Below are 26,397 nucleotides of genomic sequence, written 5' to 3'. Positions count from 1 at the left end.
TTGTCGCTTCTATTTCATGGTGAAATAAGGAGTGTGTGAGTCTGCTCAGGTCACCATAATAAAGTTCTATATGATGGGCTGGCTCAAGCAGCAGAAATTCATTGTTCTGGAGACTGGAAGTGTGAGGTCCAGGTGTTGGCAGGGTTGATTCCTGCTGAGGCCTCTCTCCTCGGCTTCTGGAGATGGTTTCCCGCTGCATGTCTGTGTCCCGATCTCCTCTTCTTATAAGGACACCATTCATAGTGGGTGAGGGTCCACCCATATGACATCATTTAACCTGAATCACCTCTTTGAAGACCCTGTCTCCAAATACAGTCACATTCTGAGGTTAGTATTTCAACACAAATTTGGGGGGGACGCAGTTCAGCCCATAACAAGAAGGAAGGTCATTAGCTGAGAGAGGTGAAGAGGTGAAGAGGAGGAGCTGGAGATCCGAGGAAGAGAAGTAGGTGCAGAACCGTTTTCTAGGACGGTCAGAGAATCAGGGTCCAGTGAGCAGAAGGTGGTTGCTGCGTAGCGTTAAGTGCCCATTGGAGGATGGTGATTGGATCAATCTCCCTTTCCTCTACATGCTCTCATTTAATTTGCTCTTATCAGTTTTCTTTTCTTTTTTTTAAGCTCTTTATTGGAATATAATTGCTTTATACTGTTGTGCCAGTTTCTGCTGTACAACCAAGTGAATCAGCTGTATTTATACATATATCCCCATATCCCCTCCCTCCTGTGAGTCCCTCCCACCCTCCCTATCCCGCCCCTCTAAGTCATCACCCATCATGGTGTTGATCTCCCTGTGTTATGCAGCAGCTTCCCACTAGCTATCTATTTTACATTTGGTAGTGTATATACATCAAAGCTACTCTCTCACTTCATCCCGGCTGCAAGCTACATTGATATTATCGAGAACACTGATTCACAGTGGTCAACTGGGGAATTCATTAAAATGCAGATTGTTGGCCCCCATTTACCAAAATTCTGTTACAGAGGATTTAGGATGGACCTCAGGAATCTTAAATTGTAATAAGTACCCCAGATGATGCTATTGCAGAAAGCTTGCAGGCAACATTAGAAATACTTGCTTTGTACACGTGCAATTAATTGTGCATCAGTTTTCATCTTTCTTCTTGTGGAGTTATGGCAAAGAGGGAGAAGGCAAATGCCACAATTCCATCCATGTGGGATGAAGAACAGGATTTTCTGAGGAATCTCATAAGTCCAAGGCCAATAAGAGGAGACTCACAATGCCTGGTGCTCTCATAACCCCACAGGGGCTCTACCAGCCCTGAGCTGGGCTGCTGGACATGCCTTGGTTTACATTTTATGGGAGGCATGATCCCTGCCCACTTCTCCATCTCTTGTAGTCAAACATGAGAAACCAAGCATGGGTGCAGGGAATGCACTCTTGGGGCTTAGGCAGCAAGAAACCCAGAGTGAATGCTATCTATGCAGGGGATTGTCTTGGAATGCCAGCTGCTAGCCTTGGAGATGAAGTGAGGTGTAGGATTTGTGTTGCTGGGAGAAGGGAGCCCCTGCTCACAGGAATATCTGTTGTAGACCACACAAATGTCCAGAGCCATTTGCTAGACAATCTTGTTTGTCTCTCCATGTAAAATAAGCACTTGAGGCTATAAATCTCCCTCTGAATACTACTTTAACTTCATCCCTCAAGTTCTTACATTTAGTATTTTGTCTTAATTCAATTATTTTGTGTTTCATTATGGTTTGATCTTTGACCCATGAATTATGTGGAAGTATATTCTTTATTTCCAAACCTAGATCTTTTCTAATTATCTAGAGATTATTTACTCAAACTTAAAAGCATTGTAGTCAGAGAATGATCCAGTTTGTGATCTGTTTTCATAAATGCCCATGTGTGCTTGCAAAGAATTTGTATTCTACAGTTGTCTATACAGTTATATTATATATATATGTCTACAGTGAGATATATAGTTATATATGTATAACTTTATATAATGTTTAGTGATTTTATTATTTAAGTATTCTCTATTTTTCCTAAATTTTCATCTGCTTAATCTAACAATCATTGAGAGAGGAATCTTAAAAGTTCCCAACACTGGTGATTTATCTCTTTATAATTTTGTCAATTGTTGTTTTATGTGTTTTATTGCTGTTATTAAGTACATACATTTTAATTGTTATATATTCCTAGTTAATGGAACTGTTTATCATTATAAGTGGCATGTGTAATCTCCAGTAAAATGTTTTACATTAAAATCAGTTAGTCTGGTATGGATACAGCTATAGCTTTCTTTTAGGGAGCGGCATTCCATTTTTTTATGCCTTTATGTCTTAGGTATAATTGTTGTTACTATCATGTAGCTAGATTTTTTAAAAATCCAATATGACATAAATGCCCATCAACAGATGAGTGGATAAAGAAGTTGTGGTACATATATACAATGGAATATTACTCAGCCATAAAAAGGAATGAAACTGAGGTATATGTAATGAGGTGGATAGACCTAGATTCTGTCATACAGAGTGAAGTAAGCCAGAAAAAGGAAAACAAATACTGTATGCTAACTCTAAAAAAAAAAAAAAAAAAAAAAGATGAACCCAGTGACAGGGCAAGAATAAGGATGCAGATGCAGAGAATGGACTGGAGGACACGGGGTTGGGGGGGCGGGGGGTAAAGGGGAAGCTAGGACGAAGTGAGAGAGTAGCATAGACATATATACACTACCAACTGTAAAATAGATAGCTAGTGGGAAGTTGCATTATAACAAAGGGAGATCAACTCAATGATGGGTGATGCCTCAGAGGGCCAGGAGAGGGAGGGTGGGAGAGTCTCAGGAGGGAGGGAATATGGGGATATATGTATAAATACAGCTGATTCACTTTGGTGTGCCTCAAAAGCTGGTACAAGAGTGTAAAGCAATTATATTCCAATAAAGAGCTTTAAAAAATCCAATATGACAATCTTTATCTTTTAACTGTAGAATTTACAAGTTTACTTCGTTTGTATGTGTCGTAGTTACAGTTCTATTTGGATTCATTCCTACCAACACATTAGGTGCTTTCAAATTTTCCCACCATTTCTGCCTTTTCCTATCCTTCTTTGATTTCTTTTGGATTAAGTTCTTTTTCCTCTTTGCATTTCTCCCTCTATTAATTTGGAAGTTATGTTCCTCTTTTTCTTCCTTCGGTCATTACCCTAGTAACTTTAATCAGGAATTCTGAGATTCATCACAAGCTTTGCTCTTTTTTTAAACAACACAAGAACCTAAACCATTTTAACTGTGATCACTCCTCTCCTGATCTATATTATTGATGGATTATGTAAATTCACACAAAATTTACAAACCCATGAAATGTTGTTTTTCTACATCATCAATTTTGTATAGATTTGCCCAAATAGTCACCCCTGTGCTTACTCATCGTTCTTTCTCATTCATCTGGCCTCCCATTAAAAAGCACTTTCTTCTGCTTGAATTCTCTCTAGTGAAGGTCCGTGGGGGAAAATCCATGCAGTTTTTTGAATGTTTGAAGATGTCTTTATTTTACCTTCATTTTTAAAAGGCATTTTTGCTGGAGAGACAGTTCATTTCTTTCTGCATGTTGAAGGCATTGTCCACTGTCTTCAGACCATGACTTGTGCAAGTGAGAACCAGCCATCCTTCTCATTCTGCCCTGCTCCCTCCCTCTCTCTCCCCCACCCTCCTGTTTTCCCACTGCAAGTGTGAATTTCTCTTATCCTGTTTGGAATTGATTGGGTTTCCTGATTTCAAAGATTGATGTCTCACATTAGTTCTGGAAATGTGTCAATAAACATGGTGAGTACTGCTCAGCTGAACACAATCACTGCTCATCTGGAACACAGAGCCAGTCTGTTATTCCTTCTCGGTCTGTGATCTCCGTCCATCATCTGTGTAACTCAGTCTCCTTCATATTTCTGTCACTTTGTCCCACTGCACTGTGTTCTGGATAATTTTTTCAGGTATACTTCAGGTTCATTAATTCTTTTTACTTTTCCCTGCTGTATTGAAGGCTGTGGCCTATTTATTTCTATACATTATACGAAAATCAATACTACATAGATTGAAAATCTAAAAGTCAGTAGCAAAATTCTGAAACTTTTAGAAGAAAATGTAGAAGTACATCATTTTGGCCATAGGGTTAGGAAGCTTCCCCTAAATGAGAACCTAAACCTCAAGCTACAGGGTGGGGATTGATGACTTCAGTTCATCGAAATGTTACACTTCTTTGCACTCCTGCACGCACGCGCACACACACACACACACACAACATAAAATGAAAACCAGCTAGAGTGAAGATGAGAGAAGATAATTGCATAAGTTATAACCAGCAAAGGTTAGTATCCAGAATGCATGGAGAATCCCCACCAATCAATATAAGAAAGAAAATCAATCAATAGAAAAATGAGGAAAGATGGTAAAGAGGCAGTTCTTAGATGGAGAAACCCAAAACGCCAGCAAACTGATAAAGAAATGTTCAACCTCACTAGTGTCAACGAAAAATTAATCAGTCAATCTAAGAAAGAAGTGGAAAATTTTATTCGAGCCAAATTGAGGATTATAACCCAGGAACAGCATCTCAGAAAGCTCTGAGAACTGTTCCACCCCTTAGAAGTCAAGACACAGTTATGTAAGTTTTTTGAGACAGGAGGCTGAATGTTAAATGACGTATTAATGACAGTTGACAGTCCAGAGCTAAGCGTCATTGCGGGCCCTTACAAGATCAAGAAGGAATGTTATCTTTTAAGCAGTCATCTTGTTGATGCTGCGAGGATGTTGCTCTTTATGGCTGAGCAGGTATTTCTGCCGATGGGAGATTTGATCGATGCCTAATGCAGATACATGATGCACAGCAGCAGAGAGAGAGGAGGCCGAAGAGCGGAGAACATTTTTTTCTGTTTAAATTGTTCTTGTCTTGCCCTAAAATATGAATTTTATTTCATACTAGCAATCAAGAAAACAGAAGTTAAGTCCGCAACAGATCACCATATTCTTGTACCATCTCCGTGTGTTCCTCTACTCCATGTTTTTACTTTTATCTAAGTTTTACACGAACATAGATTAAAGAATCATGTCTTTGTACAATGATTCCTTACTCAACACAACAGTCCTTGCTCGTGATTCCAAATTCCCACTTCCCCAAGACATGGATTCCTGCCTGATTTTTTACACGTACCTTTAAATCTATAAACAGTACCCTTATGTTGTTATTGATTACTTAGCTGTAGGCGTTATCTGTCAATGTCCTGTTATGGAGGATGATGATTTAGTTTCCTGTCACGGCTGCAAACCCCACTCAGTCTTCTCTCTCTGTCTCTCCCTCTCTCTCTGTCTCCGTATGTCTCTGTCTCTGTCTCTGTCTCTCTCTCTCTCACACACACACACACACACACACACACACACACACACACACACGCTTCCCCTCCTCCTCCTGTTCATATGGTGATTATGGTTAGATTGATGTGCATACGTCCATCTTCCTTCCTGCTTCTCAGATCTTAATACCATTGTTTCTTCTCCTTTTCTCTTTGTCCTCGTGGATTAATAGCTCTTAAAAGTCCACATTTTTCAATGCCACACTAGTGGGTTTGAAGAAGGAGGGTAAGAAATACTGTGTGTTGCATTGACCACCTTCAGCATCTTAATTTCCATCCTAATGTCTTCACCATTTTTATCTGGTTTACTGTAGGCATAATGTCTCTAGCATCCTGAAACATGTAATTTTTCAAAGTGTAAATGTTTCCAAAATGAGTAAATTCATCTTACAATTGGTGTCAAAGATCTGCCCCGTCCCCAGGCCTAGGGTGGGGCATAGGGTGACCACTGTCCCACTTTCCCCAGGACTAAGGGGGTCCTGGAATGTGGGACTTTCCATTTTAAAGCCCGATGAGTCCATCCTCCTGCTCATAGGTGACCTGGTTGCAGAGGCCTGAGCTGTGACCTCAGTCTGTCCTTGTCAACTAGTTCATCTGTGGACATTGGTGGCACCACAGGCATTTAACTTTGAACCTAAATGTGCACACCTGATTTCTCTTTAATTTTTATTAAATGAAATTTCATTTTATTAAATGAAATTTTATTAAATTTTAAATAAATGAAAGTAAAAACTTTCTATTTTTCCTGTCAACACTCTACTCTAAAGGGAAACTCTGCTTCCTTCTACTCTTGTCAGTACTCTGGCCTCCAAATGTGTGGGGTGTTTTCTCCACACCAAGCAATTCTCCAGTTCTCTGCAGACACTGGCTGAGTGCCCTACAATTTAACCCAGTTCTGACGCTCTCTACCCAGAGTTAGAGTTAGGTTCAGGGCTCTACCCCACAAGACTCCCCAACCCCCCCGAGATGCAGTCACGTGTCCCAGGCTGCCACCTGTGCTTCTGATGGACTCACTATAAATTGGAGGTTCCCACAATGCTTTCCTCAGGTTCAATAATTTGCTAGAAGGGCTCACAGGACTCAGAAATCTAGTTTACTTACTAGATTACTGATGTATCATAAAGGATACACTTTAGGAACAGCCAGGCAGCAGAGATGCAAAGGGCGAGGTGGGGATGAAGGGGCACAGAGCTCCCATGCCCTCTCCAGGGGCACCCCCCCAACACCTCCATGCATTCAGCATCCTGCAAGCCCATACTTTAGGGATTTGTATGGAGGCTTCATCGCATAGCCACGCTTGACTAAATCATCAGCCATTGGTGACTAATCCAAGTTTCAACCCCTCTCCCCTCCCTGAAAGTCAAAGGCGGTGGAAAGGGGCTGAAAGTTCCAACCCTCCAATCACTCGATTCATTCCCCGGCTACCAGCCCCTATTATTAGGGACTTTCCAAAAGCCACCTTATTAACATAAACTCAAGTGGGGTTGAAAGGAGCTTCTTATGAATGATGAAAGACACTCTTTTCACTTTTAACACTCATCACTTAAGAAATACCAAGGGTTTTATAAGCTCTGTGCCAGGAAGTGGTATGAAGACCAAATATATATATATACACACACACATATATATATATGTATATATAATTATAAATGACAACATTACAGTAGGACAAGATGAAGCATTAAAAGCAAAATTTCCCTCCTAGTTGGTTCCTCCATGTTGTCTGGAAAAAATCATGAATCATCCTTATAGAAATAAAGCCTGGTGCAGCATTGTCTACATGGTCAGCTGCTCAATTTCAAGTCAAGGCTGCATTTTGGTGGGTTTCTTTTGTGCCTTTTAATTTGAGACATATTTGAAACCATGTCGGTATCTGTATCAGTCAGCTATGGTCATAATAATGCTGCATAACAAACCACTCCAAAACTCAATGGCTTAAACACCAATCATTTAATTTTCTCTCATGTGCCTGTGATTGGTGGGAGGTCGGCTGACAGTGACTGGGCTGCGCTTGACCCTAAGCTGCACATTTAATGTAGGTGTGCCCCTCCTGTGTTCATTCAGGGGCACAGGCTAAAGAGGCAGCTGCTACCCAAGGGGAGGCTCTGCTCGTGGGATGGCAGAAGCCCCAAAGAAACACACTTCACAAGCACATCCAAGCCTTTGCTGCAGCACACCTGCTCATATCATTTTGATCAATATAGTTCCTCAGCTAAGCCTCAGGTCAAGGAACAGAGAATTAGGACCACTCACTACAGAGCAAAGCAAGTCACATGATCAGGCTCAGCATCAATGAGGCAGAGAAGTGTCCTCACCCACGGAGGTGGGGCAGGGAGTGAAGATTCTGGAACAGTAATCTAACCTATCTCAGCATCTTTATACTCACAGCCTACCTCTCTTAATTGACAGTCCTGTGGACTTGCGGGAGTGCTTCTGTTTCAATTGTTTAAGATGATATTTGCCTCTGTCTTTGAGCTACATCCCTTACTTCGCCCCCCAAAATGAATTTTGTGGTTACTTTTTAGGCTATATTTTGCGTCACACCATCCCAAATACACCCTTCAAATTCTGTGAGTTTATCCCTGAGCTGCAATAACAGACAAAAAGATGGAAAGTTAATTCTGTGTATAAGTCCCATTCTTGTCACACACCTGCCAATGCATTAAAAACAGGTGACACTGCCAAATCTCTCAGAAGAAATTCCAGGCGCTCCAGAGCTTGGAGAGGTGCTGGTGACCAATTCATTTGCCAAAAGGAAGGTCACTCGGGAGCCAAACATCCCTCTGTCGATAGCTTCTGGCTGCCTTTCAGAAGAAGCTGGTTTTTTGATTGTTTGTTTGTTTGTTTGTTTGGCAACATTGGGTCTTCGTTGCCGTGCATGGGTTTTCTCTAGTTGTGAGGGCTACTCTTCGTTGCGGTGTGCAGGCTTCTTATTGTGGTGGCTTCTCTTGTTGCAGAACATGGGCTCTAGGCACGCGGCCTTCAGTAGCTGTGGCAAGAAGAATCTGTTTTAACGCTTAGTGATAAGTCACTCAATTAAGGGGAAAATGAAACTCTGCTCCCGCTCCAAACCCTAGGATTCCTCGGTGCAGTGCAGACTCGTACCACCCATTCTGAAAGTGCGGAAGAGGTCGGATCACAAGCACAGGCGTTGGGAAGCTGTGATGTGTGCTGTGCTGTGCCGCCGTGACAGCCAAGCGTGATTCAGAAGAAAGTTCAGACTCCAGTTTTGACGGTGGCAAGCAGAAAGCAATTTGGAAACTGGGATAGGATGGTGTGGGTGGGGTATGCAGTTGTCAGCGAGTATTTTTTCTCCCAGATCTTGCATGTACAGTCATGTTTGTGAGTTTCCTTAAAAACTGATATAAAATCAATGGAGGACCTTAGGCTTGGGGCCCCCATAGGGACGAGGACATCAAATTTGTGTGCCGCCTCAAATCTGTGGGGGGAGGAGGCTGAGGATGGATGGAGGGATGGACAGTTCCAGGTGCCCTGTGTGTCGTCGGTAATGCCTGGTTAGGTGCGGCCAGGAAGGTCTCTGGTCTCTGAGGGGGTGTGCCAGCTAAGAGGGGCGTGGTAAGGAGTCAGCAATGTGAAGAAAGGGCAAGAACACCTGGGCAGAGGGAGCAAGTGACGCAGACCAGCTCAGGAGGCTGGGCTTTATTAGAGCAGAAACAGGAAGCCTTTGGGGTTTTCAGCTAAGGCAGTGATGATGGGAAACCTGTGGACCAGGAGGTGGACCTTTCTCAGCCGCAGGTACCAGCCCTCCCTCGACATCCAGGGACCAGCTCTCAGCTCACTACTCGATGAACTACTTAATGTTTACCTTTAAATCAAAGTCCACTTATAATAAAAAAACAAAACAAAACTATAAAAAACCAACCTTAAGAGCTTGATTTAGCTTTAGGGAGTGTGGTTCTGTTTATATTTTTCTAGAATAGTGTGCACAGAACACACAGGACGCTGTTTTAGTTTGGGTTTTTCAGAAGCACACTGCACACTGGCCGAGGCCTGACCAGAAGATTTAGCCGGTATGGACACAACAAGCCATTTTTAGAGTCAGACAGTTTACTACTGACAGGGGCACCAAAGGGGCCAGCCTGCAGGTCCTTGTCCCACTCATCCAAAAGGACAGCTCCAAGAGCCTAAAGGAGCCGGCGATGCGATTCAGCCGTGGGATGTGCTGTTGCTGAAGAGCCTGATGAAGGCTGCCGCTAAGTGGGTTTACACCCATGGGAGCTGCTTTAGGTCACGTGCCCCAGTGATGCTGCAAGGGGGGGAGGGAGGGGGGTATTTATACACCACCCCCGACCAGTCACTGGGTGAGGGTTGCTCCCTGTGGGCATGCATCCTTCAGCAGGTCTGATGGGCCAGGAGAGCTGCGGACCAGGTGAACAGCTTCGGTCTTTATTCTTTTTTTTTTTAAATTATTTTATTTATTTATTGGCTGTGTCGGGTCTTCATTGCTGTACGTGGGCTTTGCCTAGTTGCGGCAAGTGGGGGCTACTCTTCATTGTGGTGCGCAGGCTCTTCATTGCCGTGGCTTCTCTTGTTGCGGAGCATGGGCTCTAGGCACTTGGGCTTCAGTAGTTGTGGCACATGGGCTCAGTAGTTGTGGTGCACGGGCTTAGTTACTCCACAGCATGTGGGATCTTCCTGGAGCAGGGATCAAACCCGTGTCCCCTGCATTGGCAGGTGGATTCTTAACCACTGCGCCAGCAGGGAAGTCCCTGGGACTTTATTCTAACAGATGCATGACCTTGAGCAAGCCACTGACTGCCCTGGACCTTTGTTTCCACATCTGCAAAATGGGGATCACAGCAGCATCTTCTGGGGGCAAGGGACCGTTTTGCCCCAGAACCCCCCTCCCCCCCGCACCTCAGTCAGTCTCAGCCAGGCCAATGTTGGTGTCCAGCCCCTCAGGGCTCTCACTGAAGCTGGGGGCGGGGGGAACTCACCTGGCCTTCCCTCTGGGGAGTCTGCAAATGTAGGGGAGTCACCACCCCTTAGGACAGTCCTTAGTCAATGGGCAGGAGCAATGGTGAGCACTGCTTCTCATCGTCCAGATGGGCAGCTCCCAAGTGCCCGAGGCGTCCCTCCTCACCTGCCTCACTCTCCCCACCCCCTCTTCCTGCCTCCTGGGGTCCAACCTGCACCACGCCTCAGCTTTCAAGGCAGCCCAAACAGAGCCACCTTCCTCACGGTCTTGCCGTGGGATTCGAGTGTTAATACAGAAGCGTCCAGAGCAGGAGCTGTGACAGAGAGCTTTCCCGTGCAGAGGAGAGAGCAGATTCCCACTTAGGAATAGCCGCTTGGGCTGGCGACCGCAAATGGCTTTGGGGGAATTCAGAGCACATTCGAGAGGATGCCGTCTGGATGTTCCAGGCGAGGGATGGGGCTCAGATCTGGGCAGCCATGGGATGCAGGGAGAGGGTCAGACTCCAGATACTGTAAAGAGGTAAAGTCTCCAAGGTTTGGTGATGAATTAGGAAAAGAAGACAAGGGAGAGGGAAGTGTCAAGTCTGACGTCGAGACTGAAGGGCTGAGTTGGGGTCAGTGTCAGTCGTGGGGGTGGGAGGACTGGCCAAGACCAGATATGGGAGCCACCGCCTCCTGGCCCTGAGGCCAGGGCCCGGCTGTGACCCCTCAAGGGGGGTACTCGGTGGAAGGAGAAAGGGGGAACAGATCCCCTGCCCCAACAACTTGGGGAGTTGTTTTCTCTAGAACATCATCCCACTTTTTAAAAGCAATTAAAGCAAAGCCAATGCTTTAAAAGTTAATAATAATGACTGTTTCCTGTAAGTTTGAGAGATTAAACCATTCTTAATTTCTGTGAAGGTGGCTGTAGCCTTCTCAAGAATGGAAAGATTGACTTGTTCATTAGTTTTCTCTTTTTTTAATTAATTTTTATTGGGGTATAGTTGCTTTACACTGTTGTGTTAGTTTCTACTGTACAGCAAAGTGAATCAGCTATACATATATATATATCCCCTCTTTTTTGGATTTCCTTCCCATTTAGGTCACCACAGAGCACCGAATAGAGTTCCCTGTGCTGTACAGCAGGTTCTCATTAGTTATATATTTTATACATAGTATCAATAGTGTATATTTGTCAATCCCAATCTCCCAATTCATCCCACACCCCCTCTTTCCCCCTTGGAATCTATATGTTTGTTCTCTATGTCTGTGTCTCTATTTCTGCTTTGCAAGTAAGTTCATCTGTACCATTTTTCTAGATTCCACATGTATGTATTAATATATGATATTTGTTTTTCTCTTTCTGACTCACTTCACTCTATGACAGTCTCTAGGTCCATCCACATCTCTACAAATGACCCAATTTCGTTCCTTTTTATGGCTAAGTAATCTTTCCTAGTTCGTTATTCCTACTGAATTAGAAAATCTCAACTCAGAACGACCAGGCTCAATGATGGCAGGGAGTCCACGGTGACTCCTTCTAACAATTATGAAGGCACAAGTCAAACATGAGCAGTCATTGTGGAGAGATTCCAGATGTATTATATATTATCTGCAGTGTAACACACACCTAACCTAAACCTCTCAGAAAATGAGCTCCACCGCTTTGCCAGACACTGAGGTGCTGGAAGGTGGGGCTGTTCAGTGTAAGAGGTAGCAGTGAGTGGACCCCAGCCCACTTGTTTCCTGCACTCAGGGAATATTCTGGAAATGTTTCACATCCTTGTGCAGCTTGTGGATGTGATGTTTTAAATGTGTCCAATCCTTGCTCCCTTTTTCCAACAGTTCTCAGGATGGTTGGTCTTTGTGAGGCATCTGTGACTTTTCTGTCCTGAAATGACAGATCCCAAGTGGTCGTGATGCTAAATAGATACTAAACAGAACCTCGAGATACTCAGATGAGCCACTTGACATCCTGGGACTGGCCTGTACTTGCTTTATCCGTGTCAAGAAGTAAAGTCTTATCTCTGTTCACATCTCAAAACTCCCATGAGAGAGTTTTAATTAATTCAGCGGTGTGAAAGATGCCAGCTCAGCAGCTCAGCTTGGTCGCATTGATTATTTGTGATTTTTCCTTGGATAGAGAGGCAGGACCAGGGCGCAGTTGGACTGTCAACTCTTTGCAGTAAATAAAAGGGAGGTGTACTGGCAATGTCTTCACTTAGCAAATTCCTTTCTTGCTGTTCAGAGGTGGTGCTGGGTCAGAACTGATCCTAATGTGCTTTTTCCAATCCACACCATGGCTACCGGAAAATAATATTTTTTTAATTTTATTTATTTTATTTTATTTTTTGGCTGCGTTGGGTCTTCATTGCTGCATGCTGGCTTTCTCTAGTTGTGGTGAGCAGGGGCTACTCTTCATTGCAGTGCAGGGGCTTCGCATTGCAATGGCTTCTTTTGTTGCGGAGTACAGGCTCTAAGTGCACAGGCTTCAGTACTTGCAGTGCGTGGGCTCAGTAGTTGTGGCACACGGGCTTAGTTGCTCCACAGCATATAAGATCTTCCCCAACCAGGGATCGAACCCGTGTCCCCTGCACTGGCAGGCAGATTCTTAACCACTGCACCACCAGGGAAGTCCCAGAAAATTATATTAATTTAACTTTGTGAGAAGCCTCTTCTCCTGAAATGTGGGCTTACAGTCAACAAGGAAAAATCCGTGACTTCCCTGGCAGTCCAGTGGTTAGGACTCACGCCTTCACTGGGCCCAGGTCTATCCCTGGTGGGGGAACTAAGATCCCACAAGCCATTTAACGTGGCCCCCCCCAAAAAAAAGAAGGAGGAAAAATCCACTTCTCTCTCACATTTGGGCAGAGACTGGCATGGCCATAAGGGTGTGTGTGGACACATCCGTCCTGGTGGGCACGTCTCCTCTGCTAACCAGCCGTGTTACCTGGGGCCAACTCCTTACCTATGCATGGGCCTTGGGCTTGCCAACCATAAAATGTGCCTAATAAAAGTATCTTTTATTAGATAAATAAACTACAATGATAAAAAAGAAATAAATAAGAGTAAACGTTGCTTGATTCTTGTAAAGTGCCTTGAGGGCTTCCTGGCCCGAGTGCCTGCCCAGTGAATGTGGCCCTGGTGGGAATGGGACTGTCTTCATAATCGCTGTCATCTGTCCCCGTCCTGCCAGGGGGCTGATACGTCCTCATCACAGCAAGGATTTTCCTGGGTGAAGAAGAGCACCTGCTGGCAGGCGACGCACAGGAATCGCTCTTACGCATCATGCAGACTTGCCGCCAGGCAACATCTCAAAGCATCACTGACAGAAGATTCTGCAGGTGCTTCTTTGGGTTCTCTCCCTGAGCGTGATACTTGACTCTAACCCTGGGGCTCATTAAGACACAGTAACTTCACTTCCTCTGCTGTTGCTACAGATAGGGCAGCTTTGAATGGTGGAGTTTTCATCTCACTTCAGCCTTTATCAGTAAAATTACTCAATTTTGCACTGGCAGGTCTTGTTTCACACTTGTTCCAAAAAACTCTGTTGCTTTGCCAGATGGATCTCGACTTTTTTTTTTTTAAGAAGTGAAGTCTTTGGCTTCAGGCCATTATCTCACACTCTCATACCAATAATGTCCCAAGACCTGGGGACAAGAGTTCGCTGGTACAATGAGATCAATTTTTCAGATATTTGAACTTACGTATTTGAATCTGTGCTCATGTTTTTTGAAGGCTTGTGCAAAACCCTCATGTAGGCAGATCCACTTTCCCAGGACCTGCACAGCCCCTTCTTACTGCTGGTGCACGATTGCAAACTTTTTCTACATTCTGGTCACCGTCTCTGTCTTTGCCACGCTTTCATGTTGTACTGAACCACTTCTGGGCCGCTGATACATTTCTGCGAATTAGAAATAAAGTCCAGCAAATTATAATGATAACAAATGTAAATTAACTCAAGGAAATGATTAGAGAGAAATTACCTGAAAATACAGCCCAGAGACATGCTGCCCCAGCTTCCTGAGGGTTCCCTGCCCTGCTCTGGGCGGGGCAGCACCCGGAGTCAGTGGCCTTTGTGTCTTCCAGGAACCAATGGCCCCCAGGGCTGCAAACAGTGCGGTCATATAGGTGAGTGAATGAGGAACGGAGTCCGCGCTAATATCCACCCTGGCACGGCAATCTCAGTATAGTGGCATGGTTGTGTCAACCCTTCTAAGGACTTTTCTGTTAGCCCCCAAGAGCCCTGGTAGTGGGGGGGTACAGAAAAGCAGAATGTGAGGGACGGCCCCAGGAACCAGTGTCTCATCATCACAGATTCTTGCAACATGAGCACTGGGACTGCCTTTTGGAGGACAGGTGTGGTGAGCCAGGCGGCTAGGCTTCTGATCATCTCATCTGATCCTCTTAAGTAGTTGCGGCCTTGTCCCCATCCTACCGATGCGGAGATGGAGCCGCAGAAAGGGAAGCCACCCACTCAGCCCCACGAGCTGATCAGTGGCGCAGCCGTGACTTGAAGCTCCCCGGCTTGGGCGTCGCCACTTGTCACAGCCTCACTAATCTCCACCAGGAACACAGATTTCATTTCCAGGGACTGCAACCTCTTGGCTCTTATTTTCAAAGAGCTGAGCTCTTCATGGCAGAAAGTGAGATAGCAGAGCCAGTTGCTGGATGGGACTCTTTCTACACCTTTCTGGCAAAACTAAGCTGTTTGCATACCAAAAATTCTCCTTTCTGAATCTGCGAGGAGGCAGGGAAGTCGAGGACAAAATCAACAGAAAGGCAAAGCATATGCACAGAGCCTGGAACGTGGCTGGCTTTAACAAACGGGAGGCTTAGAGTGATAAGAACCGTCATAAATGTTTTCATCTCAATATTTTTTTAACTTCCTGTTCACCAGACACACACATCCATAATTTTACAAAATGCACAAGCGTGATTCTATGACGGATTGCAGCAATCTAGAGACCGGTGAAAACTGGAAACTATCCAAGGGCCTAAGAAAAACACTAGAGCAGGAAATGATGGACTGTTAGAAATTAGGAGAAGAGCGCAGGATTCTGGGACATTCATTCATTCGTTCGTGTATTTGTACACAATGTATATTGTTTGATATGAGTATGTTAATTAAGGCCCTTCTTTCTTGGCACGTACGTCCTACTAAGGAGGGCAGATAATAACCACATGAAATAGACAGGATGAGTTAATAAAACGAGCACCCTGAAGGCAATAAAAGGGGGGTGTGTCGGAAAGTGCTGGAGACAGAGCAGGGAGGCACTTTAGCTGGAATGGCCAACACATCCCTGACCTTGATTTGAGACCTGAACTAGGTGAAGCCTCCACCACATAAATATTTGGGGGTACAGGGTTCCAGGTTGCAGGAGCCGCAAGTGCAAAGGCTCCAATAACCAGGGTCCAAGTGCCACGCACCTGTCACACCTGACAGCCGCCTGCTGCCCATGTGACCGCAGGCAGAGAACTTCCCGCCCGCCCTGTCCCGAGCTGCGAGCCCTTGTCTGCGAAACAAGGGAGCGATAACCACCCCGTATATCCCGCTGCAAGGGCTGCAAGGCTGAGTTGGGTAAAGAGCTTAGCACGGTCCCTGGCGCAAAAGTGACGTTCTGGTTATTACTCCCGTGGGGGGTGGAGGAGGGGCCGTCGGCTCTCTTGGCGTGCCAGGTTGGGGCAAAATTCCGTCTGTTTCATTACGAGTTATTTTAATATAGCTAGCACGTTTGAGTGGCATGAACGCTGATCAAAGTGAATCGTCCTCCCCGTCAACAAATATCACCCTGATGGGATCACTGCCCCTCCCTCCCCACCTGCACACACACACAGGCACACACACCAGGCCCTGAGTCTGAGTTCCAGCTCTTCCAGTGATGAACTGCATCCCCGTAGACAAGGCATCTCTCCTTCTGATCTGTTTCCTTATCTGTAAAATGGGAGATTCCTACTGGATTACCCCTAAATCAAATACCCTAATCTGGCCCAATGAGATCGTTCAGTTTCCACTGAGCACACCAGCCCCCGATGCCTGCATGCCTTTGCCATGGTCCTCACCTGCCTGAAAACCCTCACTTCACCTGCAAACCTTTCCTGCCCCTTTTGGCTTCTTATCGAGGTGTAATTTACATGTAGTAAAAGGCGCAGATCCTAAGTGCAATTGACTTGAACAAATAAACACACCCGATGAAGCCAAAGCCCCACTAAGCTGCTGGATGTTTCTATCACCTCACAGTGTTCCCTCGTGCCCCCGGTCAGTCACTGGCTGGCCTGCCCCAGAGGTGACCGCCACCTTGATGAGCTTTGCCTGCCCCGGAGACGTCTTTTGTGCGTGTGGTCTTTTGTGTCTGGGTTCTCCTCGCTTAGACAAGACCCCCATTGCGTGTGTCAGAGGCTCTTCTCCTGTGCTGCTGAACGATGCTGCCTTACGGATGGACCACAGCTCGCTTGGCCCTTCACCTGTCTGGGTGGTTTTTTGTCCTGTGCTGGCATCACGGTGGCTGTGCTATTGACAGTCGGGATTCTTTTATTTCCCTTTAAAAGGTGTGTGGCTTTGTTCTGGAAGACATTTAATTTACTGGGGTTTCCCCTTGATTCTCTCAAGTCTGAGGCTTTGTCAGCAAGGGTCTGGAATTGTCCGAAGGTGCTGCCTTCCTGGAGCCTCGGCTGGACGTGTGCCCAGGGTCTTGGGCGAGGCTGCTCCACTCTGGCTGGTAGGAATGTGCACGGGTGCCAGCGCCGTGCCCCCCATGGCCCCACGCAGCCCCCAGCACCCAGCAGTGATTCTCTGCTGGACTTGGTGGAGTCTCGCCCTGCACCATCCCCTGGGTGTTCACCCGGAGACCCAAGGGACCCCGTGCAGATTTCCTGGGGTCCCTTTCTACCTTCTGCCGCTTTTTAGTCATCTGCTCCGCCCGTCCCGACCACCTCAACAGCCCCAGATTCTACGGTCTATTTCTTTTATACAATAAGACCCTGCTCCTTGTTTGGGTTCTACTTTGGCAAGTGCCCCAGGCGAGAAGCTGGGGGCAGCTGGAGCTCAGCTTTCATGTTTCCCTGCTCAGGACCGCAGCCCTGCCCCACTGCCGCCCAAGGCCTGGAAGCCGCAGCTGGTGTATCTTTTCCACTGCTGGCTAGTGCACGTGGGGGTGGAAGGCTGATACCCATCACCCTGTCATATGTCCCGCAGACCCATGTTTATGGCCCAGCTGGAATGTCCATTTCTGGGGAAATGTTCGCAAACAGCCTGGAGCACAGCTTGCACTCTGCTTTGTGCGCCCGAGGCACCTTCGGGTGCCTGTCAGGTACGTGCTGTGCTCAGATAAACTCATCTTGCAAACCTGTCCCTCCCCTAGGCTGCGTGCTCCTCAAGGCAAGGACTACATCTAGGGACTTCCCTGGTGGCACAGTGGTTAAGAATGCGCCTGCCAATGCAGGGGACATGGCTTCAAGCCCTGGTCCAGGAAGATCACACATGCCCGAGGAGCAACTAAGCCCATGCGCCACAACTACTGAGCCTGTGCCACAACTACTGAACCCCACGCGCCTAGAGCCTGTGCTCCACAACGAGAGAAGCCACTGCAATGAAAAGTCTGCACACTGCAATAAAGAGTAGCCCCCACTTGCTCTGCAACTAGAGAAAGCCTGCGTGCAGCAATGAAGACCAATGCAGCCAAAAAATAAATAAATAAATTTATTTAAAAACAAAGAAAGAAACAATAGTGCAGCCTTGGGGCAGGGTCCTGGTTCCCCTTTAAGGGATATATATAAAAATATCTTTGAGCTGTTTTGCAGATACCGAAACCCCCACCAGGTGGGAGAAGTTAACTGTTTGCTTCCCGCGAGCACACAGACCCCAGATTGGTTGCAACCAGAAGACTGATGACGCTGACTCCCAGTTACCTCACCAGCAACCGATCAGAAGAATGTCCACGAGCTGTTCACGCCCTCTTGAAACCATTGCTATAAAACTGCTCACTCCCCACCCCAGGTCGGGACACACAGTTTTGAGGGCATTACCCCACAGTGGCCCCCTTTGCCTGGCAAAACATTAAGCTATTCTTTTCTACTTCATCCCCCCCCCAAAAAAAAAGACTCCGCCTGCCAATGCAGGGGATACGGGTTCTAGCCCTGGTCCAAGAAGATCCCACATGCTGTGGAGCAACTAAGCCCGTGCGCCACAACTACTGCAGCCCACGTGCCTAGAGCCCGTGAGCCACAATAAGAGAAGCCACTGCAAAGCGAAGCCTGCGCACCACAAAGAAGAGTAGCCCCCGCTTTCCACAACTAGAGAAAGCCCATGTGCAGTAATGAAGACCCAACGCAGCCATTTAATTAATTAATTAAATTTTTAAAAAAAGAACTGCATCTAGCGCTTGGCTCAGAACCTGGCCCATAAGGGGTGCGCCGTGGACATTCCTAGACACCCCACAGCCCCCTGAGTTTACTTTCTTTAAGCGCAGTCTCAGACCCAAACTCTAGACCAGTGTAACCTGTTAGAATCCAAATGGTCACTGACGCCTCAGGAGCAAGCCAGGCGTGGAGGATGGCCTGGCCCCTCTTACAGAGTCTGGTCTGGTGACCAGGCAAGTGTCTCCAGCTTGCTCTGACCCTCCAAGTGCAGGAGGCCTCAGCCTATGGGAGGAAGTCCAGCATTTTCATCACCGTCCTCAGAGAGTGACATGAGGTGTGTCCAGCCCGGTGCTGGGTGTCTGCTCTGGGCTTAACGGTCCAGGACTGAGCCTGGCATTTCACTCTGGGCCATTCTCAAGGGGATGGCGAGCCTAATGGATGACATCTGCTGTGGGTAGTCCATGAATGTTTGTTGAATGAATAAATGACCTGCACAGCTACACGGCCCAGCCCGGGGCAGCCCATCCCTCCCCATGCAACTACCTCCCCATCACCAGTGGAGGGAGGGGTTCAGAGCTGCTTCAGGGTCTCTGAGGTCTTCTTAGGTTAACCCCCCTACCCTGGTCCTAGCTCGGACCTCATTGCATGCAAGCGCCAAGGGGGTGAGCTCCCAGCCTGGGCCTCCCCCAATCCTCTCTGTTCTCCACAGAACAGCCAGAGTCATCCCTCAAAAGCACAACTTGACCACATCACGCCTCTGCTTTCAGGTCTTCAGTGACTGCACAGCACTCAGCTTGACTGGCTCACAGGACACCCAGATGGCCAGGCCCCTGCTGACCTCTTCTCGTCTCTGGCCATTGCCCCCATGCCCCATGGACCTCACTGTTTATCATCAGGGAGGGTCTCACACATGCTGGCCCACAGGCCTCCCACACACACCCCATCCTGTCTCTGGAGGGTCTCATGAGGGCCCAGGATACTGAGACGGAGGTATCCCTCTGGGCAGATGGGCTCAGGTCCCAGCCCCTGTCAGTGCCCCCATGATGGGCCCCAGGTGCTGGCCAAGGTGAGGCCCGACCCCTTGGAGATGCTGACTCTGCATCCACATGACCCCTCACACCCACCCACGTCAACCCACCCCCTCAAGAGCCACACCTCACCAGCCTCCCCCGATGCCTCGCAGCACAGGGGAGCCCCCTCTGGTCCTGCTCAGGGTGTGGGGGGTCTCCCCTTTCCCTCACTTCTTTTTTCAGCCCACTGCTAGAAACTCCTGGCCCCACTGTGCCTCAGGGCACAGTCTTCTGTCTTAAGGACCCCACAGAAATGTGGGGGAGTCAGAGAACCTGACCACAAAGTTAAATATCTCAAGTTATCCTCTCACCACGTGTACCTGAAATGCTCTGGACCCACACCCCCTCCGCCTCTGCACATCTCTTCCCACTCTCTCCTGGCCAGTTGGTGAACTCCTATTCAACGTTCAAAACCCACCTCCCATGTCCCTCCTGATGGCCTGCCTCCCCCACACTCCTCTGTTTCTCCCTGCATCCTGGCACACCCAGTGCAGCCCTGTGATGGGTGGAAGATGTGGATGGCTCCCCACTGGGCTGTGGCCTCCTTGAGGTCAAGGACCACACCCATCACCTCCACGTCCCCAGGCCCGGAGCTGAAGCACATCCCTGACCTGTGGAGGAGACCTGAACACTCCACAAACCCATCATCTCACTTCATCCCCCCAACATCCTCCTCAGGAGGATGGGTGTCATCTCATCCAGCCCTGGCGAACTGAGATGTGGGTGCGAGGGGGGCAGAGCTGGGACTCCAACCAGATGTGATCGATTCCGAAGACAGCGCACGTTCTACAAACCCAGCAGCCCAAGGAAACATCTGCCACACTGTTTGCTGAGTCATTTTCTACATTGCTTCCCTCTCAGAAGAGTAAAAGCTTCTGCTACAAAAGAAGATGCTGATCTGAGACACAATAGTCACGTCCCGTCAGCCTGGTGCGGGCCTTTCTAGAATATTCTGTGTGGTTACTACCCACTGGTGTGATGATGCCATCGGGCGCCCCCTGCCCTGAGAGGTGTGCCCCCTCGGCTCAGTCTCAGCAGCTGAGAGCGTTGGTGCTGGAGTCAGACAGACCCGGGCCCCCATCTCAGCCCAGCCCCCTTCCAGCCGCGTGACCTCGGGATCCCCTCTGACGGATGTTACACTAACCCCCAGGGCCCTTGTGATCATGGTTGGTAACATATGTCCAGCAGCAGTAGGTGCTCAGTTATGAAAGCTTCATCAGCGCCGGGGGCTCCTGGTCCGCCACCCGGCCCCTCCCTCCGGGGACACGGCATTCACGGCTGTGCCCACTGATGTTTCCCAGCTGCATCTCTCCAGACATTGACTCGGCTGAAGGGCACCTCCATGGCAAGGTCGTGCCCTCCCTAGGGGAAGCCTTCATCCCATGACTGGTCAGTGCATGAATGTAAAGTACTGGTCCCCAGGCCTCAATTCAGGCTGTGTCTGCAGGGCCCTTCCGGCTCAGGACCCTCTGTGTCAGCTGAGGTCTCCACAGCAGCTCCATCACAGACCGACCTCTCCCTGACCTGGTCCTGCACCCTTCACTCAGGCCAGAGCTGTCTTTGAGAGCCTTCCCCAATCAACCCCCTGTACGTTGGAGCCCAGCCTAAGGAAGTAAGTTATTTATTATCATTCAGGTCTTTCCACTTGTAAACCCAGAGGCGTCCCATCCCTGGTGAGGGGGAGATGTGATTCGAATCACACACCATCTCGGGCAGGTTTTACTGCATTTAAACAATGCTGATTCTTTGCAGCAAGAAGTATTATTTCTTGTTCTTGTTCACGAACAAGCTGTGGTTCAGCTGCAATGGACTCTGTGCATTTTTTCATTCTGGAACCTAGGAGGAGGAGCAGCCGCTGTCCAGGAGAGGACGCGCTGTTCATGCGCTGTTCTCCTGGTGGAGGGGAGGGGAGGGGGGGGAGGGGCAGGGAAAGGGGAGAGCAAACCAGCAGAGCGCATTGAAGCTACTGCCTGGGCAGGGCATTCTCCATCAGCCCAGCCCCCAGGTCAGGGGAAGGCTCCTCTCCTGCAGCGCAGTGCGGGAGGGAACCAGTGATGTGACCACACCTATCCAAGGTCCTTCTGACTTCACACGCCGCAGACCTCACCATCAGAGTCCAAACCGGTAATACAGCAAGTCCCCTGCACACGAACTTCAAGTTGCAAACGTTCAAAGATACGAACGTGCATTCACATGTCCAATCATGTACGTTAGCTCATGGGTCTGGCGTACATTGTCACGTGCGTGCATCCTCTACACGTGGTTGTGCTTTTGTGTACTTTACTGTGCAGTGCTGCATAGAGTACAGTAGTACAGTGTCTTTGTTTCAAGCCCAGGATGTCCGGAAGCAAGCAGAAAAGCACCAGCAATGTAGCTGGTACCACTGTAATTTTCAAGGTACTGTACTGTGAGATTAAAAATGTTTTCTCTATTTTTTGTGTCTGTTTTTTACGTATTATTAGTGTGAAAAGTATTGTAAACCTATTACAGTACAGTACTACATAGCCGATTGTGTTAGTTGGGTACCTAGGCTAACTTTGCTGGACTGAACAAAGTGGACTTCGGAACGCGCTCTCGGAACGGAACTCGTTCGTATGCAGGGGACTCACTGTGTGAGGCAGTGCTGTCATCACCATCATTGCCATCAGCAATGACACTGTCCTCTTTGTGTCTCAACTTAGCAGAGATGGAAAAAAATAATTTACAGTGTTGGCTGGGGCTGTAAGTCAGGCTCGTACACGTTTAGTAGGGACATACCTCCGTCACTGTCTCTGGAGGGCAGTTCAGCAACGTGTTCTGAAGCCACAGGAAAGTGCTCGTACCATTCACCAGGTGTTACCCTTCCAGGAATTTAATCAGACAGGGGAGGGGGTCGCAAATGTTCCCATAGGAAGGGCCTTATAACCAGGTTATCTGGGGTAAGTAGGAAACCGTATGATTTTGTCACAATCTCCCTTCCCTCCCACGCCCGCCCTTGCCATGGTTCCCTGTGAGTGGAGCCAACGTCCCTGCTTCACTGACTCTGGGCTTGGTCGTGAGGCTGGTCATGAGGCTGGATTTGTGCCCTGGAATGTGGGTGCAAGTGACAGTACTGGGGTGCAGGTGGTGGCCCTAAGGGGCATCACATGGGTCCCCTCCGCCTCCATCCTCGGGGAGACACCACAGGTGGTCCTGTCCCTTCCTCTGAAATGAGAGGAGAGACAGGTGGGGCAGATCCAAACCCAGCCACAGCCCAGAGACGAGTATCACCCTCGTCGAAAGCCACTGAGAGGCTTGGGTTTCTTATTACACGGCATTATTACAGCAAAAGCTGACTAATAAAACTGGGGACGTTTTTAAAAGAACCTGGAAAGAATAGAAAAACCTACTTCAAATGCTGACTGTGCTCTGGGCACTTGGCAAGTGTTCTACAAAGAATTCAGTTAATTCTCAGAGCAGCTTCGTATGGTCTGTGCAATTTTTAAACTTATCTTACAGATGAAAAAACTGAGACCCCAAGAGGTTTAATAACCTGTCCGTGATTGATCACTAGTACCTGGTGGGGCCCAGCTCTGAACTCACGAGGCTTGGCCCAGTGCCCACCTGTTTCACCACACTAATAACAGAGATTTGGTTACATAAGCCATAAACTATCCAGATAACTGACTGTTTGGAGCCACAAGAAAGATCTAGACACATAATTTCAATGACCAGACCTCACTCTTTCCTTCTGCTGGATCTCCCACTTGGAGCGGGTCCACATGCCTCTCCCCACCCACCGCCCCCCGAGGACACCCACCTGGTGGGGCGTGGCCTGCACTTCCTGTCATGTGATCACTACCTCCACCCCCCGTGTCCACCCCAACAAGCCCCACAGCGCACCTGTGTCTGACAGCGACCTGGAACTCACTCTGACTGTGAAAAAGGTAATAGAGCTTCCGGAGTATTAATGCTTAAACTAACCATAGGTGCAGACCACTCACAAGCCTTCGTGTGACCGTGGGTCACATCACTTTGAAGGGTATTATTTCCTGACACAGAAAAAGAGCTGGGGGGGGGGCAGATGAGGGGGTAGGGTATCCCAAAACTGGAAGAAAGAAAGGAAAGAGGAAGGGAGGGAGGGAGAGAAGGAAGGAAGAAAAAGAAAGAAAAGAAACAGAAACGAAACAAAAACCTGGCACAGCTGAGTCCCTTCGCCGTGTTTGCCTCGTGTGTAAATGTCATCCTAGGGTATGTTCTTTCTGTCTGGCGCCTTCTGCGCAACATTGTTTGGGAGCGTCATCGAGGCCACTGCGTGGCTGTTCTCATTTCGTTCTCACTGCCATGAAAATCCATGGTGTGAATACCCCAGGTGTATTTCTCCATCCACCGTGATGGACGTACAGGTGGTTTTCAGTTTGAGGTGATGACGAACCTTCCAGAATGTACCTCTGCATCCTTGGTGAGCATCTATGTACGTTTCCACCATGTCTACACGTAGGAGTAGGATTTCCGGGTCCTAGCGGGGCTGAGGTTCAGCTCTGTAGATATGTTCGGCCAGTTTCCAGAGTGGCTGACCACTTGTGATCCTACCCGCGTACCTGTAGTGTGGAGGTGGGTCCCAGAGAGGGAGGGGCACAGACTCAAGGGGCATGAGGGAGGTTCTGAGGCGCTAATGTTTCCTTTCCAGGTCTGGGTGCCGGGTACACGAGCGTGTGTACATGGTGAAAATTCCTCCACCTAGGATTTCTGCATTTTTCCATGTGTTTTATACTTCAATAAGATGTTTCAGAAAAATATTTCTGTAAATAAATACACATATATTCACGTATATAATACACGCGCACATGCCTCCACGTCCTCTAGCTATCGTGGTCACCTTTTCCTTTAATATTCACATGGCTGTGGGCCACCCGCTCAGGCCAGGCTCTGCGGATACAGCGGGACCCCCGTCAAGCACGGTCCTGCCCCCCAGGGCGGGCTTGCTAGTGGCAGAGAAAATTCATGAGCCAGTGACCAGAGAGGCGCATCTACCCGGGCTGATGTGACGTGTGTGCTGAAGGACAGGGTGCTGCCCAGAGCGGGGAGGGGCCCGCACTGAGTCAGGGGCCACCAGCAAAGTGCTGTCCTAGAGCTGCCGGGGAGCCTGGGATGAGGAGGGGGTGGAGGGTGACGAGTGTCCGGGGCACTGGGGACAGCGGGGGAAGACGTTGGGGCACTCAAGGACCGGTGAGGGGCCTGGAGGCCAAGGGCAGAGAGTGAGGGGGTGAGTAGAACAAGGTGAGGTGAGAGGGTGGGAGGGGCCAGCTAGGCAGTCGGAGCACGGTGGGGCAGGGAGGAGCAGGGAGGAGCGGGGAGGGAGCATGCAGCCATTGTACAGACAGGGAAAAAGAGGCTCAGAGAGGTGAAATGACTTGCCCGAGGACACACAGCAAGAAAGGGATGGAGAAGCATTCATACGCAGTCTTTTCTGACTCCAGAAATCCTGCATGTGCACACGTGTGTGTGTGGGGGGGGGGTCTTTTTCCATATCAAGATGAACTTTCGGCTGCTTCAGACCCTCTCTGGAACGTGGGGGAAGAGTACCAACGTATTCGATAAATAAATAGAAACATGGAATGTCTGGAGTCATAACAGCCAGCTGTCTGGAGCCCTGTGTTTAAGCAGAACCTGACACTTCAGTTCTCTCCTGACAGCAGAGCGTGATCTCCCGTCTTCAGCAGAAAGCCCCAAATGTCAAAACCCGATTTTAATTAGCGGAACTCTTTGGGCGCATGGTGCCGGGATCCATCTGGATCACAGGAGGCAACAGCTGTTTATTAGCTCAACAGCCAGAGGCAAGTGTGGCCAGGGTCCCTCCCACCTCCACTCCTCTGTGGGATGTGACTTCCCTGGAGGGGAGGTGGCCAAGCTCTCTGCACCCCTGCCCCCGGGACCGTGCCAGCAGTAGCATCACTTGGCCATGGGGCGCGCAGGGGCCCCAGGTGCTGGAGACTTCAGGTGCTGACAAAGGGAGTGTGTAGCTGGGTCACGGCAGCCAATACCTGTGCTCGCATCACCAGCTCAAAGTCGGGCAAGATCTCATCCGTGTCCCTCTTGGTGACCCTTTCAAAGGACCCAGTTATCCCAGACCTGGTCCAGGCGGTACCTTGGCCTTCTGGACCCCCAGGCTTGTTCAAAGTGTCTGATTGCAGCTTGTCATCCAGCAGCTGCCAGGATCTGAGCAGGGAATCCAAACGCTCCTTTTCAAAGCCAGTTAGAAGGTCATCACCAGCCGGATTTGAAATCCGTATTTGCCCGTCAAGAATTTACATTCCTGCTGTTATTTCCTCAAGCTGGTCTCCACTGGGGGCGGGGAGGGGGGGCAGGTGGGTTAAATCTATGAGCGAGCTTTCCAGATGATTCACAGGATAGATATTAATCTTGACTAAGACTTGCAGGCCCTGCTCAAAGCACTGTACACACATCACTTACCTCTGCCAACAACCCTAACAGGTAAGCAGTGTCACTCCTTTCTCCCTCCCCACTTACAAGTGTGGGAACTGAGGCACAGAGAGCAGAAGTCTCATGGCCAATGTTGCATGTCTGGTAAGTGGCAGAGCAAGGATTTGAGTGCTGGTGACCAGAGCCTGGAACCCAAGGCCAGCCAGGACACGCCTCAGGGCCTTTGTACCTCCCACTGCCGTCTCCACTGGTCTACCAGGCCAACCTGCTCAGCCTCAGGAC

Source organism: Hippopotamus amphibius, chromosome 7 (genome assembly GCF_030028045.1).
Source record: "Hippopotamus amphibius kiboko isolate mHipAmp2 chromosome 7, mHipAmp2.hap2, whole genome shotgun sequence".
Taxonomy (NCBI): Eukaryota; Metazoa; Chordata; class Mammalia; order Artiodactyla; family Hippopotamidae; genus Hippopotamus; species Hippopotamus amphibius.
The sequence above is the reverse complement of the archived record's forward strand: the minus strand, read 5'-3'. Positions refer to the sequence as shown.